The sequence below is a fragment of the Procambarus clarkii genome, chromosome 94 (genome assembly GCF_040958095.1).
Source record: "Procambarus clarkii isolate CNS0578487 chromosome 94, FALCON_Pclarkii_2.0, whole genome shotgun sequence".
NCBI lineage: Eukaryota > Metazoa > Arthropoda > Malacostraca > Decapoda > Cambaridae > Procambarus > Procambarus clarkii.
In genome coordinates this window covers 709,423-727,665 of record NC_091243.1, presented here as the reverse complement: position 1 = coordinate 727,665, position 18,243 = coordinate 709,423, and the positions used below count along the sequence as shown (strand labels likewise).

The 18,243-nt window shown below is 45.6% G+C and overlaps 1 long non-coding RNA gene across 1 annotated transcript in view; it reads right to left on the bottom strand.

The window, feature by feature from the left end:
- LOC138359924 (uncharacterized) overlaps nt 1–13,317 on the bottom strand; it is a 148,652-nt gene extending 135,335 nt beyond the window's left edge. Inside the window, exons 1-2 of the long non-coding RNA XR_011226156.1 lie at nt 13,169–13,317; nt 10,535–10,574 (exon numbers count right to left, since the gene is read on the bottom strand). This is a non-coding gene — a long non-coding RNA (uncharacterized lncRNA). The remainder of the gene's footprint in view (nt 1–10,534; nt 10,575–13,168) is intronic.
- Between the last annotated feature and the right edge of the window lie 4,926 nt (nt 13,318–18,243).

Genomic DNA, 18,243 nt, shown 5'->3' with positions numbered 1-18,243 from the left:
CTGTACTTTATCCTGAAATTAGCAAAGATTCTATCATGCTGGAAATTACTGATGCAAAGAACTTGTGAAATTTATAAATAACTTACTAGAGTGAAAAATGAATTGACATCACTAACTTCAGAGTTTTCTGCATGTAATATGCCAAACTGGATTAAGCTGATAAATCTAAACTAACATTACTAAATTGCAAAGTATCTTAATTTTACACTTGACTAAAATTAAACTTATCAATTGTATGGACTACATTTAAGGCTAAGCAACATTGAAAGATTAGTGGAAGTGTAAAAAAAAATACGTTGACTTAAATGTCAAACTAAAACATCTATACAATATGGTTTTTCACCAATACCTTACTAAATGCCAGACCTGGAACACTGTGGTTCCAGTAATCAAAAGTTAATTATAATGGGCTAGATATTAAAACTTGATAGGAAAGTATGAAACTACCTATTGTCAAAAATAAAATCCAACTCTGAAAGTTCTAGTATAAGAAAAACTAATATTAGACATGACCAGTGTGACGGTGTTCCCCCCCTTATATTTCTCCCACGCCTGCAGTAAGAGTCATGTCCACTTTTCCCAAGCGTTCTCTACGTCGCAGGCATCGATTTGATATATGGGAGAGAGTGGAGTGATCTCGGAGAGCCGAGAAATTTGTGAAACAGTAATATTTTGGCCTGTGGTTTAGGCCCTTTAGGAAGCCAAGATGGCGCTGGCTCTCCTGTTTCCCCGCCAAAACTGTGTGACGTCAGTGGCACCGGATTGGTCACCGACAGCAATGTGGCACCGAGAGCCAATGAGAACTTCCCGTGGCGAAAGTGACGTCACGAAAGGAAGGGGGTCCGGGCAGCGCGCCGCGCTGGCGCCAGCAGTCAGACACGACACGTCAAGGAGGTTGGACGTGCGACGATTGGTCCTGTCAGTTTGACAGTTGTTTCCCGCTCCCGTGGATTTACGCGTCACCTGAAGTCTGCCAGTACTCTGTGAGGTCTTCCCTAGTTCATGTGTTGAACCAGAGAGGGAATCGACGGTTATTGAGCAACAAGTGCTCCAGTCAGGTACTGTGCAAGAAGAAGTGAAGTCTGTGCAGTGACGTAGGCGACGTCTGAAGCAGTTCACCCAGTCGTGACGGCGTAGTGGCTGACAGAGCCACTGGGTAGCAGAGGAAGAGAGGACTATTTGGGATTCCGGACGACTGCAGCTGAGACGTAGGCGGCAGCCGTTGTTGGGAGAAGTCGACGGCCAGGAGACCGACTCCGACCCTACAAGAAGTCGAGGAAGAGTACGGACCTGCAGGGAAGAAGGCACAGAGACGACGCGCTAAACGGTGGGACGACGAGTGGTTCCGGTAGGACACGACAACGTGTGTGTGGGGGCGTTCCCGACACAAGGACCAGGAGCTACAACTCAACTCTCATCGGAGGATAGGTTGAAGTAGGTGTTTCCAGTTTCCCTCCCCATTCCCCTTTAGTTAGCTATATTATTCGGCTATATTATTTAGCCTGAGGATTTTATATGTCGTGAGCAAGTCTCACCAATGTCACAATAAAGCACCAGTGTGCAGGATAGTACTATCAAGAGTACTTATAATTTTCATGTTTATTATTGGTGTGTACAGGCACCCGGAACAAGTGATAAATTTACTGTGTTTTGTATATCTTTCTAGAGACTTTGATGAGAACATATAGTGATAAATTATATATAATATTATGCCAGTATTTGGAGGTTAGGCTATGTGCCCAGAAACTATGTATTTACCATTTATTGATGTCTAATTTATATACATTATATATGTCTATGTTCATGCAGTGATTAATCATTTGTGAGTACAGTGAATTATTGTGTTATCGCCCACGAGAGAAAGTACTGAAAACTCCAGTGTTAAATACTTCATAATATATCATTGAATGAGGGGCAGGTAAAACCATTACAGTGAGTCATTGTCGCATTGATTGTAGAAACGACTGTTTGAGCCCAAGTATAGTGTAACTAAGTAATACATGCTATTTGTTGCCAATCTCGAGTGTGCGAGTTTCTAGTAATATTGGAGAACTTAAAGAAACAGCGCGCGCGAATCTAGAAAACAAGCAATAAACTTTCGCGCGGAGCCAGGCGATCAGCTGTTCTTGACATTGACGAGGAGGGGAGGTGTTGCCACTTAGTGAGTGCATAATATTCGTGGGAACTACCGGCCACAGCCAGGATCAGCTGATCTATTTATTGATTGACCTTGTGACATCTTTCATGCTTTTTAAGTAAAATACAAAATTACTTTTGTGTTTATATCATCCCCTCCATTGATCTTGTGGCTATATTATACTGGAAAGCAAAGAGTGATAAGAGTAAGTACCTGCCGGATTCCTGATCTTTTGAGTGTGACCTTGCCAAGGCTACCACTAATTCCACCAGTCCACTGAGGTGTTACTGGACACCGAAAACACCAGTTGGCGACCTTGTGGTTAATAGTAAAGCCCTATGGTTGTGGCGGGCCACACAACAGTTAAGTAAACAAGAAGTGTGTTCCCACTCCTTCTCAATTAGAAGGCCGGTTGAGATTGACTGGGATACTCTCCTGGCATGCAGTGGCGCCGAGAGGATTAGAGTGAAGACCCGCAGGGCTACGGTGAGGGACCTGGAGATAACCGTTGCTCAATCAGAGTAAGAGCAAGAGTAAGTGTTAACCCCAACATTGGCAACCTTGCCAGGATTAAGTACAGTTAAGGTTGCTCACCGAGTAGAGAGAGAACTGTGATACCCCAACACCAGTCTGCCTTATTTCCTGGACTTTGATTTGTCCTACCAAATATTTTGAATGAAAATTTCATTATTCACACCAGACATCCCATAACCACAAATGTTTCAAGCTGATGAATAGAAGTAATTAAGGATAGTAGTGTATTATACACTACCTGTAAAAAGTACCATAAACTGGAAGAGCCTTACAAACTAAAATTTATAATTACCACATGCCTAGAATTTAATCCAAACTTAAATGAACTCTCAGCCAAAATTACTAAAGTTAAAAGATGTTCATAACAAGTTTATCTAGATTTCAAATGTCACTCAAATCTTCGAAATAACCAAGCACAAAACTGTCAGATTAGTTTCACCTCGCATCTGCGAGGTGACAATCATCTTGTAATAACACATTGGTTTGTTAAAAACAAACCTGGTCACTTTTTTGTGGAAATGGTAACCAGCTATTCAAACAAGACTTCTGGTACACATGTCACTTGCTTGCTAAAGCTGTTGATAAGGTACCATATGAAAGAATAGGAGGGGAAAAACAGGCACAGAATCAATGGTAGAAACTCAATGGTAACAGTCAAATTAAAGCGTCCTAAACAGAAATGACTGGAAAATTTTGCGAGATTCATACCACAAGGGTCTAAACCTTATAAATCGATGACATCAAACACCAAGATTTATAGAGTAAAAAAAAAACCAATGATATCGAGGCCTTACAAAGATCTACATGAACTCTAACAATGGTAACAAGACTGACAAATTCTTCTTAATATACAAATAACATTGTTCTGGCTCACATGCAAGGTTTTACAATCCATATCACAACTACCACATTAACATTACAACGAAATAGAACGATGAAATAAGGACCTTCGAGTATGAATCCATCATTCACCAAAAGTTGATGCAGTGAAAGGTAAGGTAATTATCCAAAGAAGGCACCAAACCTATGTAGCCTACACGGCTACATAGCACCCTCAAACTGCGAAATAATCACAGGGCGCTAAATATCACCAAGAATGCCAATACGAGAACAGAACGCATAAGGCGAACGATATCAAAAGTATCCGATTCACCAACAATTCTATCGAGGGACAAGTGACCGCGAGGGGCAGTCGGAAAGCAAGACACACGCACATCCTGGAAGTCAGGACATTCAACAAGGATATGCACAACTGTACGAGAGACAACGCAATTTGGACAATAAGGAGCAGGGTGGCGCTCCATTAAGTGACCATGAGTTCAGCGAGTATGGCCAATCAGCAACTTGCTAGAGCAGTTTCCCACCGACGGTTACGGAGGCAGGAGGAAGGACACAGGGACACACTACGTTTGAGAGTACGCAACTTGTTACCAACTACAGACGACCAACAACCCTGCCAATGGGCAAGGATGGAGGAATGAATAACAGGATAAAAGTCGGAGTAAGGAATACCTTTATGGGAGATGGGACAAGAACGGATAGCTTCCTTAGAGGCAGCATCCACACGCTCATTTAAACAAACACCAATATGGCTGGGAACCAAGCAAAACTCTACCGATTTAAATGTACTAGAAATAAGAAACAGCCAATGTTGAATATAAATGACCACCGGATGGACAGGATTAAAGGACCCTACAGCCATGAGAGCACTACGAAAGTCAACTACAATCACAAAGGAGGATTGACAATGAGAAAGCAAGAGACGGAGAGCATAGAGAACAGCTTAAAGTTCTGCTGTGAAGACGCTAGCCTCCGAAAGGAGGCGACACATATAAGTGCGGTCAGGAAAAAAACAGTAGCCCACACTGTCCGCAGATTTAGACCCCTCGGTGAAGATGGAAACAGAGTGGGAGTGCGAAGAAAAGTGCTCAAGGAAAAGGCGTTTCAGAACCCTAGGAGGGGTAAAAGTTTTAGTGATGCGGGTCAAGGACGTACAAAACTTTGGAAGGGGTACTCTCCACGGAGGCAAGGAACAATACGAGGAGAAACATTAGAAATACGAACAGAAAGCGTGGTAACCGGACAGAAAGAGGGAGGCGATGAAGATGAACAGGAACCACAGGAGTCAAAGTTAAAGCACGACAGAGGTGAGAGGAAGGATGTTGTAAGGACCACGCAAGATAGCGAAGATAGTAGCGATCACGGCGGTCCTGGAGAGAGAGAAAGCCAGTGTCAACATACAAACTGAGGGCAGGAGTCGAACGAAAGGCACCAGAGCTGTGTGGGCAAACACCAGGCAGCTAATCTCTTTATTTAAATTGACTTTAATAAGATAAAGTTATGTCTTATTTATTTTTCTAAGTAAGAATTAATTGAGTGGACTGTATATATTTGTAAACTGCCTGAAATCTTCTTACACACTAATGGGAGGGACAATTGGTAGCCTAAACCACTTTGTTATGGCTCCTTCTTAAACTACCAATTGTTTACCTTTTATTATTATAATATACCACATGTTGGGTATAAAAATTCGTAATTTCAAACTGTGAATACGTGCATAGAGCCAGAATTTGCCTCCAAAATATGGCTCAGGCCTCGAAATTGGTATGTTTGGGATATTTTGAAAACTGCAGGGAAGTTTAGGACAAATGTGACCAAATGCCGCTTTCATTACTTGGCATATGTTGGGTATGAAAAGTCGTAATTTCATACTGCGAATACGTGCATAGAGCCAGAATTTGCCTCCAAAATATTGCTCAGGCCTCGAAATTGGGATGTTTGGGATATTTTGAAAACTGCAGGGGAGTTTGTGCAAAATGTGACTCACTGCCGTGTCCAGTACTTGGCATATGTTGGGTATAAAAGGTAGTAATATCAAACTGCGAATACGTGCATAGAGCCAGAATTTGGCTCCAAAATATGGCTCAGGCCTCGAAATTGGGATGTTTGGGATATTTTGAAAACTGGGAGGAGGTTTGGGAAAAAATGTGACCAAACGCCGCTTTCAGTACTTGGCATATGTTGGGTATAAAAAGTTGTAATTTTAAACTGCGAATACGTGCAGAGAGCCAGAATTTGTTTCCAAAATATGGCTCAGGCCTCGAAATTGGGATATTTGGGATATTTTGAAAACGGCAGGGAGGTTTGGGACAAATGTGACCAAACGCCGCTTTCAGTACTTGGCATATGTTGGGTATAAAAAGTCGTAATTTCAAACTGCGAATACGTACAGAGAGCCTGAATTTGGCTCCAAAATATGGCTCAGGCCTCGAAATTGGGATGTTTGGGATATTTTGAAAACTGCAGGGGAGTTTGTGCAAAATGTCTCTCTGCCGCTTTCAGTACTTGGCATATGTTGCGTATAAAAAGTCGGAATTTCGAACTGCGAATACGTGCAGAGAGCCTGAATTTGGCTCCAAAATATGGCTTAGGACTCGAAACTGGGATGTTTGGGATATTTTGAAAACTGCATGGGGGATTGGGACAAATGTGACCAAACGCCGCTTTCAGCACTTGGCATATTTTGGAAATAAAAAGTCGTTATATCAAACTGCGAATACGTGCACAGAGCCAGAATTTGGCTCCAAAATATGGCGTCCATTAGGGAGGCTCCGGCCTCCCCCGATGCTGTGAGCCCCTGGGTAGCTGCAGTGAGCACACACTGGCCCAAAAAAGCCAGCTGAATTCAAAGATGAGCTCCAGGCGAGGTGTGGAAAGTAAGTCCAGCCAGGAGCGTTCAAACTGCGCGCCAAGATGGCCGACCTTTCGGGCGGGAATCTCTTCCACAATGAAATCTTTTATTGTAGAGCTGTTGACAACATACTTTTATCTCAACTTAAGTTTTCGCCACGCATAATTTTTTCTCATTTGGAAAATACATTATCATCTTCACTATAAATGACTACTATAGCGTGTCATTTCTGCTCACAGTCATCTCTAAATGAAATGATTTCAAATATTTCCCAAGACATAAACTGCCTCATCCAGCCCGCTTCTTCCCTCATTCCAAATCCACAAACCCAACAATAATCCTCCAACTTCATGGGAAGGTCAAGCTTCCCATGACCTTGGAGTCATTGGATATGGGTTTGTGGATGACCTGACCTAGCAGTTTATGCCTTTGGGGAGATCTCCCCCCCCCCTGGCATATGCATTAATGAGATATAATGCATATGCCAGCCAGTCCAAGTCTTAAGATAATTCTTCTTAAGGTTCTTGAGATAATTCTCCTATCTCTCAATTTATTCTTTACCTACTCTTCACAGCAAGTCTTTATCACCCACATTGAACAATATTCTAATTCTTCACTACCCCAAAACTTGCCTCGCTACCCAGCTTTTTCCTTACCATACATCTTTGCTACCCATCATTTGGTTTGTATTAAACATTCAAGGTTAAATGTTCGCCCTTGATCACCTAGCAGCAATTGAGGATACAGATGTAAGCTGATTGGAGAGTCGCGTTCTGAGTGTAAACTAGTAGAACGTAAGTCAAGAAACTGCAGATGGCCTATTGTCCAGCACGTGGCACTTCCTATTTATATCCACCTACACTCATTCATATACGTCTAACCTAAGCTTCAACCTATCGAAGATTCCTATGCCTATTATGATCCAGTAATATGGATCCAGTGATCCAGTAGTATGATCCACAATCGATTTGAGAATGGTCCAGGACGGACCGAAACGTCGTCGTCCCTTCACCTTCTAGTGTGTGGTCTGGTCAACATACTTCAGCCACGTTATTGTGACTCGTCGTCTGCACATAATTCAGTAATTTGTTCCACAAATCCACAACCCAGTTACCAAACCAGTATTTACCCAGGTATTTCCTAAATCTGAACTTATCTTCATTTAAAGCTTTATCAATAACTTCCTTGTTATGCCCATTCATCCACTTGTACACTTCAATCATGTCAAGTTAAGGTTTTTCCAACATCTCTTTATACGGAAGCTTTCTAATTTACGGGATTAACTTTGTCATCCTAACTGACGTGTTATAGTGAATTATGTCCATTCTTTAGTATGGCGATCAAAACTGAACTGCATAATCTAAATGGGACCTAAAAACAATACGTTAATAAACCCAGCCGACTTATTGCTAACTCTTCTATAAATAAATCTATGGGAAAGAAAAGCTCTCAGCCTGCTAACAAGAGTGTACAAATCCACAAGGGCCGGGACGAGGATTCAAACCTGCATCCGAGAGCATCCCAGACGCTGCCGTAATCGACTGAGCTACGACATGGTCAAAAGGAGTTGAAACCGAAGTTCTACTGAACTTACTGGATCCTGCAGCCTCTCCGAGGCACAAACCAGTGTTAGTGTAACAAGAATGTAAAGTTTTCTACGTCCATCTAGTTCCACCCGCTCCTCCCCAGAACTTTTTTTTTTTTTTTTATTTTTTTTTTATTTTTACATGCAAGCATGCGTATAACGTACAAGAAAAACAGAACAAATATAACACAGAACAAAAGTACAAAGCACACATATGTACAAGGACAAAGGAACAAATCAATAGAAGACCAGCCAGAAGGGCTGACCACAAAAAAATGCATATACAAACAATACACAATTAGTAACACAGTGTAATACAAACATAAGGGAAAACCCCAGGACAAAATGCACACAAAACAAGCCTGCTAACACCTCAAATACATACAGAGAGGCGAGAAACATACAAGAATAAGGACAATAACAATAAAGAAAACAGATCCGCCATAACAAACGGAAGGCAAAACATAACAAAGAGCACACGCCAACAGCCTGAAGGGCACACAATATGACAAACAAGTGCACACGACATCCATAACCGAACACACAAACGCATAGGAACCACACACCCCCCCCCCACGAGCCATACAAAAAAACCCACAAAACAAACCGGAGCACGCAGGAACCGGGAAACAATACCCACCCCACCCACTCACATACACACCCCACAACCAGGCAACACAAAATACATAGAAATCACTTGCGAGGAACATCGTGAGAAATGTACTTCTCCGGGAACAGCTCACGAGGATATTTCGACTTGTAAGCTTCCCAGACGAGATCTTCAAGGTCGGTAGGGTTTTTGATCCCCCGCGCTCGAGCGGGTATCATAAACTCGGGAACATCTATATCTGGCGGCATCGGCCAAAGCCTAAGGTCACTGACGCAAGTCGCATAACGAGGCTGGGGAGCGCCAACCACGCCCTTCGAGGAAGCAGATGACACCGGAGAAGCGGACGAGGGACGCCGAGCCTGCCACGCCTTCGCCATCGGAGCAGGTGTCGGACGCTGAGACGATAGCACTTCCACGGATACCGCAGGAGACACGGAAGGGACTGCAGGAAACGGAAGAGGCGGCAAGACCGCTGCCGAGGAAACGGGTAACGAGGAAGGGGCCACAGAACATCCAGAGCGAGCATCCTTTCTCAACATCACCACCAGGCCACCCCGCTCACCACCAACTACAGCAGGGGGAACCACCGCCCACGAAGAACCGGAGCCATCCGACGCAGGACCCTCGGACACCGGACCAGAGGTTGAGGCCGAAACGCCGGCACCGGCATCCTCAGGCAAGTGTACCTCCGCCACCACCGTAGTGTGCACCACATCCGGAGCCACGCCACCGTCAACGGAAGGACGACACTCGTCGAATTCGCCAACATCAGCCCACACAGAAGAACGCCGGGAACGCTTAGGCTCGGGCCGCACATCATCAGACCCGGAGGCAGACTCAGCGACCCGCGCAGCACCAACCGAGCGAACCGACACACGCCGCAGCACGGCAGCCTCCTCAACCACACGGGGCACCAGGCCAGGCACAGGAGGGAATTCCGGATCCACCTCAGCTCCCAGCACAGCCGGGACAGACGGCGAGGGTGCAGGGACCGGGACAGACACAGCAGAGGAAGAACTGGAAGACGAGGGGACCGAGCAAACGGCAGGCGGAAGAGGCTCAGGGTCACCAGCTGGAGCACTAGGCGAGGACACAACCTCCGGAGGAGATGCGGCAACAACAGGGGGAGCAACAGCTGCTACAGAGGGCACCTCCTCAGCCGAAGAGACGTCCATACTCGCCGAATCATCCCCCACAGGAAGGGGCGGAAAATCCTCCTCACTGAAGAGGTTCACTGGTGCAACAGGAGGCGCAGAACAGTCAGCAGCCTGATGGCCCAAAAGACCACAACGATAACACGTCCGCGGCTGACGGGCGTAAAACACCCGAACGTTGTACCCCATAAGGCGCACAGAGGACGAAATATCCGCCCGGAGTCTCATGCCCAGGGTGCGAATGTTAGACCTCACACCCTTAAGAGGACTAGAAGACACCACGTTCACTCTCACACTAACAACTGCGCCAAACCGCCCGAAATACCGCCGTAGCAGAGCCTCTGGAAACTCCAAGGGAGCCCCATGCACACTGATGTAAGTAAGTGCACCACTTCTATCCGAGAGGGTGACAGTGCCCGCACCATCCGGCAGGGGCAGTGTCCGCCCCTCGTATCGCCGGAGAAAATCGCGATACGCCGCCTCCTCTGCAAACTTCACAGTGGCCCTACGGGCCGTTACCAACTCTACCCCATAAATCGCAAACACAGGGACAGAGAGCAGTTCACAAGCCAGGGCAATCTCCGGGTAACCAGCCCCCACAGAGAACTCTAGTCCCACAGACTGAGCCCGGACGACTGGGGGTAGAGGGACCCCCATCGTAACGCCACGTCAGCACAGGCGAGCAGACACACACCCGCCCCCAACCGGCCGAAACGGGCAAACAACACCAAACTGCTGGAGCGCCGATTCAACACGTCTGCCCGCACCGAAGCTAGGGCCAGACTCCCCCTCCCCAGAACTAGTTGTTAAATAAGCACTTTACCTTGACTCCTCTGATCCAACACTTGTCCACACGTGTCACACTTCTGAAAAAATATTTTTTACATATATTTAGGGCAAGTATAAGTAATTATCAAAAGAATGCACCAAACAGGGAAGGCTATGTAGCACCAGGGTAAGTATAAACAGTTTATTTCAAATACAATCGAGTAGGAAAATATAATTATGAATTTCAAGAACACTGGAACCAATCACTGGAAAAGGTGAAACTGCAATGGAGATTAATTACAGATTGTAACAACAATAGCGAGTAGGCAAGACTGATAAGACTGCAATAGCCTAACGGAATACATTTTTGTCTTGGACTCATGAGGCTATTGTTAAGCATCAATGTTCTTTTAAAGTTACATAGAAACACATTATCTTAATAGGGTCTTCCACTAAAAACAAACCTTTAGCTAATCTTAGATAAACGTACTGTGTATTATTAATTTATTTAGCTGTGTATTGGCCTAAATTATATAAACAACATGCTTAAAACCTCTCAAGTACAGTATATGGTCTATGAGCACCAAACCAACGTTAGAAGTCTAGTGGTTACATTGTCAAAAATAAACATTTACAGGTGAAACTATTTTATATCGCAGAGTAAACAAGATGGAAACAATTATCTTCCACATTTATTTGCACAATTGCCATCCTGATATGACCACTCCATCGCCCTAGTCGTTAACACACTAAGTGCAGGCGATGAGTCACAATATCGTGGCTGAAGTAGTTTGACCAGACCACACACTAGCAGGTGAAGGGATGACGACGCTTCGGTCCGTCCTGGACCATTCTCAAGTGGACTTGAGAGTGGTCCAGGACCGAAACGTCGTCGTCAACACACTAAACAATCTAGGGTGACTTGTTGCTAAACATTACAAGTCACCTTTAGCTTAGCTACAAGACACGTTGTGCATATTATCAAACTACCTTTAATGTCATAATGCAGCAGTTTGCGCACTCAAAATACAGATAGACAATTTCCTCAGGAACCGTAGGGGAACCTTTGACAAGCCGCCGGCTTCCTGTTGCCGTAGAGGGCACTATGGAGAAATGGTGGCCCTCTGGTAAATTTAAGTCAATATTACCTAGGAGTTATGATGTACCAGCCATTGAACATCTGGGACTCAGTTAATATGAAAACAATCCTTAAGAATAGTTAAACGAATCTTTGACTTAAACGAACAACATTGAATATTCAACTGTACGAGTCTCTGTTGTGGTCCCATCTGGCCTACTGTGTCCTAATATGGAAACTTCACTTCAAAAACACATCAATGATTTTCCGCTTTGGAGAAAGTTCAAGACAGCAACAACAATCATGCCAGAACTTGTTCAACTGTCACTACCACGAATCTTTGAAGGACTAACACTATAAATGTTTAAATTGTTACAGAGTTTGATAGATTAGCCTATAAATTTTCCTAGAAATTACCTCCTTAATATTATCTGTTAGATTAAGGCCTTGCCCGAAGCGCTATGCGTACTAGTGGCTTTACAAGAATGTAAACACTTCATGCTATGTACTCTCAGAAACCCAATGTAACTTCTTGTAGATATATAAATAAATAATTAACAGCCGAGGCCTTTGTAATACTATTTTAATGCATTGCTTTATACTTTGTAAAGTCTTTTAGAGAAGTGCTTTGTATTTATAACCTCCAACTTGGTCAGTATTACAAATTAAACAAAAAAAAATGATAATACTGACCAAATTGGAGGCTATTAATACAGACCACTTCTCTAAAATGCAATATTTGACATAGACAGGCTGGACAACAGCTTCAAGCTCAACAAGCCACAATGTAACACAGAAAATAGGTGTGCTGTTCCTCTCATATTGGGGATTAACCCATGAACCCGCTCAACCACTCAAGTCGTAAATGCCGAGTCATTCCTCTTGTTCACAATATACACAAGACAAATCCTCAATAAAAATAAGGGGGGGGGGGGAGTAGGAAGGCTGACCTTTGACAAGGCGCCGCCGTCCTGTTCCCGTCGAGGCCACTGTAGATGGTGGCCCTTAAGTCAATTGATCATACGAGCCCTTCTCCTTCCATCATTCTGAATCATGCTTATCGTACTAACCTGCACTCCCCTAATCCACCCCCCCCCCCCCACCACCACCATCTTCACACAATCTGTGGCCAAAATGTCTAGTTTCATTCAGATTTTCATCAAAATATGTCGAAGGTCTCTCTTTGGGTTGTTTTAAGGTGCCTGACAGCCGAGTGGACAGTGCTTCGGATTCGTAATCCTGAGGTTCCGGGTTCGATCCCCGGTGGAGGCTGAAATAAATGGCCACTTTCTTTCACCCTGATGAACCTGTTCACCTATCAGTAAATAAGTACCTGGGAGTTTGGCAGCTGCTACGGGCTGCTTCCTGGGGATGTATTACAACAAGAAGGCCTGGTCGAGGACCGGGCAGCGGGGACGCTAAGCCCCGAAATCATCTAAAGATAACCTCAAGATTGATGGCTAGCTACTGGCATTGCTATTAAGGCCACCACAAGCGCCCTAATGACTTAACTCGCAGGTACACCTATGGCTGCTGCCACCTGACAATCTCCTCTATATTTTGTCTAAATACATAAAATATACAAAATAATAAGGAATAACAACATAAAACATACCCGAACAATCCTTTCTATATAAAGATATCTGCAACACAAATTTATTTGCACACTAGTAATCAACATGACCCTTGCCAGGCGGCGGCTGGTCGACAACTGAGCCACACGTTAAGAAGCGGGACTCCCAGACGCGCCACTCACCCTTACTTCACCATAATATCTAAACTGTCAACCTCTAATACAGTTAAGCATCTGACCACCAGAGGCGCTAATGTTCCCCTATTATTACGCCATCCATATAATAATTGTTCTCATTATTCATTGCAACGTTAAATACATTCATGTTCTGTAGTGACAGTGTCAGACCTCGAAGGAAGAATTGAAACACCCTTCTGAAGATGTATTATTAAATACGAAAATACTTACGGAAATTCCTGTTTCAATTCTTCCTTCGTGGTCTGACACTGTCACATTTTTCATTACTTTTTAATTGTCGTGATTTACACGCAGATTTTGTAGTGTATATACGACAACTTCAGGAAAGTAATGAGTAGTGGATTTAGTCTAAACAATAATATATGCGTTTTGTTTTTAGTGCCAAATTATCTGGCAAATATACATTTGGAGATGTAGCCCAATCCTACCTGTACCCCAATCCTTCCTGTAGCCCAATCCTGCCTGTAGCCCAATCCTTCCTGTAGCCCAATCCTGCCTGTACCCCAATACTTCCTGTAGCCCAATCCTGCCTGTACCCCAATCCTTCCTGTAGCCCAATCCTGCCTGTAGCCCAATCCTTCCTGTAGCCCAATCTTACCTATAGCCCAATCTTTCCTGTAGCCCAATCCTTCCTATAGCCCAATCCTTCCTGTAGCCCAATCTTACCTATAGCCCAATCTTTCCTGTAGCACAATCCTTCCTATAGCCCAATCCTTCCAACATGCCCCCAGCAAACACTCGCTATCCAACATGCCCCCAGCAAACACTCGCTATCCAACATGCCCCCAGCAAACACTCGCTATCCAACATGCCCCCAGCAAACACTCGCTATCCAACATGCCCCCAGCAAACACTCGCTATCCAACATGCCCCCAGCAAACACTCGCTATCCAACATGCCCCCAGCAAACACTCGCTATCCAACATGCCCCCAGCAAACACTCGCTATCCAACATGCCCCCAGCAAACACTCGCTATCCAACATGCCGCCAGCAAACACTCGCTATCCAACATGCCCCCAGCAAACACTCGCTATCCAACATGCCCCCAGCAAACACTCGCTATCCAACATGCCCCCAGCAAACACTCGCTATCCAACATGCCCCCAGCAAACACTCGCTATCCAACATGCCCCCAGCAAACACTCGCTATCCAACATGCCGCCAGCAAACACTCGCTATCCAACATGCCCCCAGCAAACACTCGCTATCCAACATGCCCCCAGCAAACACTCGCTATCCAACATGCCCCCAGCAAACACTCGCTATCCAACATGCCCCCAGCAAACACTCGCTATCCAACATGCCCCCAGCAAACACTCGCTATCCAACATGCCCCCAGCAAACACTCGCTATCCAACATGCCCCCAGCAAACACTCGCTATCCAACATGCCCCCAGCAAACACTCGCTATCCAACATGCCCCCAGCAAACACTCGCTATCCAACATGCCCCCAGCAAACACTCGCTATCCAACATGCCCCCAGCAAACACTCGCTATCCAACATGCCCCCAGCAAACACTCGCTATCCAACATGCCCCCAGCAAACACTCGCTATCCAACATGCCCTCAGCAAACACTCGCTATCCAACATGCCCCCAGCAAACACTCGCTATCCAACATGCCCCCAGCAAACACTCGCTATCCAACATGCCCCCAGCAAACACTCGCTATCCAACATGCCCCCAGCAAACACTCGCTATCCAACATGCCCCCAGCAAACACTCGCTATCCAACATGCCCCCAGCAAACACTTGCTATCCAACATGCCCCCAGCAAACACTCGCTATCCAACATGCCCCCAGCAAACACTCGCTATCCAACATGCCCCCAGCAAACACTCGCTATCCAACATGCCCCCAGCAAACACTCGCTATCCAACATGCCCCCAGCAAACACTCGCTATCCAACATGCCCCCAGCAAACACTCGCTATCCAACATGCCCCCAGCAAACACTCGCTATCCAACATGCCCCCAGCAAACACTCGCTATCCAACATGCCCCCAGCAAACACTCGCTATCCAACATGCCCCCAGCAAACACTCGCTATCCAACATGCCCCCAGCAAACACTCGCTATCCAACATGCCCCCAGCAAACACTCGCTATCCAACATGCCCCCAGCAAACACTCGCTATCCAACATGCCCCCAGCAAACACTTGCTATCCAACATGCCCCCAGCAAACACTCGCTATCCAACATGCCCCCAGCAAACACTCGCTATCCAACATGCCCCCAGCAAACACTCGCTATCCAACATGCCCCCAGCAAACACTCGCTATCCAACATGCCCCCAGCAAACACTCGCTATCCAACATGCCCCCAGCAAACACTCGCTATCCAACATGCCCCCAGCAAACACTCGCTATCCAACATGCCCCCAGCAAACACTCGCTATCCAACATGCCCCCAGCAAACACTCGCTATCCAACATGCCCCCAGCAAACACTCGCTATCCAACATGCCCCCAGCAAACACTCGCTATCCAACATGCCCCCAGCAAACACTCGCTATCCAACATGCCCCCAGCAAACACTCGCTATCCAACATGCCCCCAGCAAACACTCGCTATCCAACATGCCCCCAGCAAACACTCGCTATCCAACATGCCCCCAGCAAACACTCGCTATCCAACATGCCCCCAGCAAACACTCGCTATCCAACATGCCCCCAGCAAACACTCGCTATCCAACATGCCCCCAGCAAACACTCGCTATCCAACATGCCCCCAGCAAACACTCGCTATCCAACATGCCCCCAGCAAACACTCGCTATCCAACATGCCCCCAGCAAACACTCGCTATCCAACATGCCCCCAGCAAACACTCGCTATCCAACATGCCCCCAGCAAACACTCGCTATCCAACATGCCCCCAGCAAACACTCGCTATCCAACATGCCCCCAGCAAACACTCGCTATCCAACATGCCCCCAGCAAACACTCGCTATCCAACATGCCCCCAGCAAACACTCGCTATCCAACATGCCCCCAGCAAACACTCGCTATCCAACATGCCCCCAGCAAACACTCGCTATCCAACATGCCCCCAGCAAACACTCGCTATCCAACATGCCCCCAGCAAACACTTACAATACTATACCAACACCAGCGGACCTTGATATATGCCTAAATGGAAATAAATAATGGGTCATTCCTGAACTCGTTCAAAAAATATGTGCCAAAAAGGAGAAATAAATAAAAAAGGGAACTAGATGGACGAAACATATAGTTTAATGAGCTTTGATAACTAAGCAAACCCTCTGGAGAAGGTATAAATCTATGAACATCATTGATTATGATATATGACTGAAAACTCACACCCCTAACTCACAGTCGCATATAGTCCTGGGGACCATTCAGGCTTGTTCGCATTATCATATATATATATATAAAAGAGCACTAAACTCAGCCACCCAGAAAACCTGAAAATATGCCAATTACTGAAAGCGGCGATGGGTCACATTTTACCCCCCCCCCCCCTCCAGTTTTCAAAATAACCCAAGCATTTCAAATTCGACGCCTGAGCCACATTTTGGAGCCAAATTCTGGCTCTCTGCACGTACTCGCAGTTTGAAACTACGACTTTTTATACCGAAGTTTAATGTTTAATGAGGTTAATTATATAGTTGATTGAGGTTTGGTAGCATATTCCTTTTGGTAATCTGACGCCAATTTGACGTTAGATGAGGAAGGAGGAGCATTGAGTGTGGTGATAGTTGTCTGAGGGCGGAGGGCAGAGTGAAGGAGGGGTTACCAGATACGTCTGGTCGCCGTTACAATTTACCATCAAAATCGTTACTAATGTAGTCATTTCATGATCATTTGAGGGTTTATCTAAATATTTACCACTCGTTTCGATATACTTTAAGCGTGAAAACGCCCAAAATTCTTTTAGGACTTTCTTGCAAAGTGGTAGATGGCAACTAACGACTCGAGACCAAGCCTTCCAGCAGTTCATTTAGCTCTTAAAACACCTCGAACATATAATTACGTATATTATTCACGCAGTAGCCACACACTGCAACGAATATTAACGTGAAAACTTCACATACAATGGTATAATGTTGAATAGATTAACTGCATGTACTCAGTCACTTTGAATAATTGTGATTTTGTGCAGTTTAACATCCCCGCTCCTGTGCCAGGTAAGTCCACTACGGGCTCACCATAGCCCGTGCTACTTGGAACTTTTTGTTCCAAGTAGCGAATCTTAAACAACAACAACAAGTTTAACTCTTCTTGATGAATGAACTTTCGTCAGTCATTTGGAAGAGACTAACATTATATGACGTTATTTTAGGTAAGGGAAGACTTTCATTGAGTTGACAAGACGAGAGTAGGGAGGAAATTCACAAGCACCCACTGGTCTGAACAAACACCCACTGGTCTGAACAAACACCCACTGGTCTGAACTGTTACGAACCCGGATCCAGCGTCCGAGTCTGGAGCAGTGACAACCACGCCATCTGTGGGTCAGCTCCCGAAACCCCCGCCAAACGGACGACGACACCTGGTGAGGACAGTGTGTACTGGCCTCGAGGACCAGTTTCCAGTCTGGTTCCGCGCTCAACACCGCCGCTCCTGACCTCTGGTGAGGTGGTGCTCCGACGACAGCGCCATCTATGGGCTGGATACGTCAGGTGTTTGTGCCCGAGCCCGTAAGTGAGGTGTATTAGTGTCCCGGTTATTGATGACGTGTCTGCTTACAGAGCCGACCTGGGACCACTGTGATGGAAGTGGAGTCAGTCTACCCGAGGCAGCCAGTCTCCATACCTTGAAGTTTGCTGCAGCTGTTGTGACGTCGTCCCCCCGGAAGAACACTGTGGTGTGTTAGCCTGCCAGTGGAGTGGCAGTAAAAGGATTTACCCGGGACCGACTGTTGGAGACGATCATCCACTGGGGTATTGAGGACAG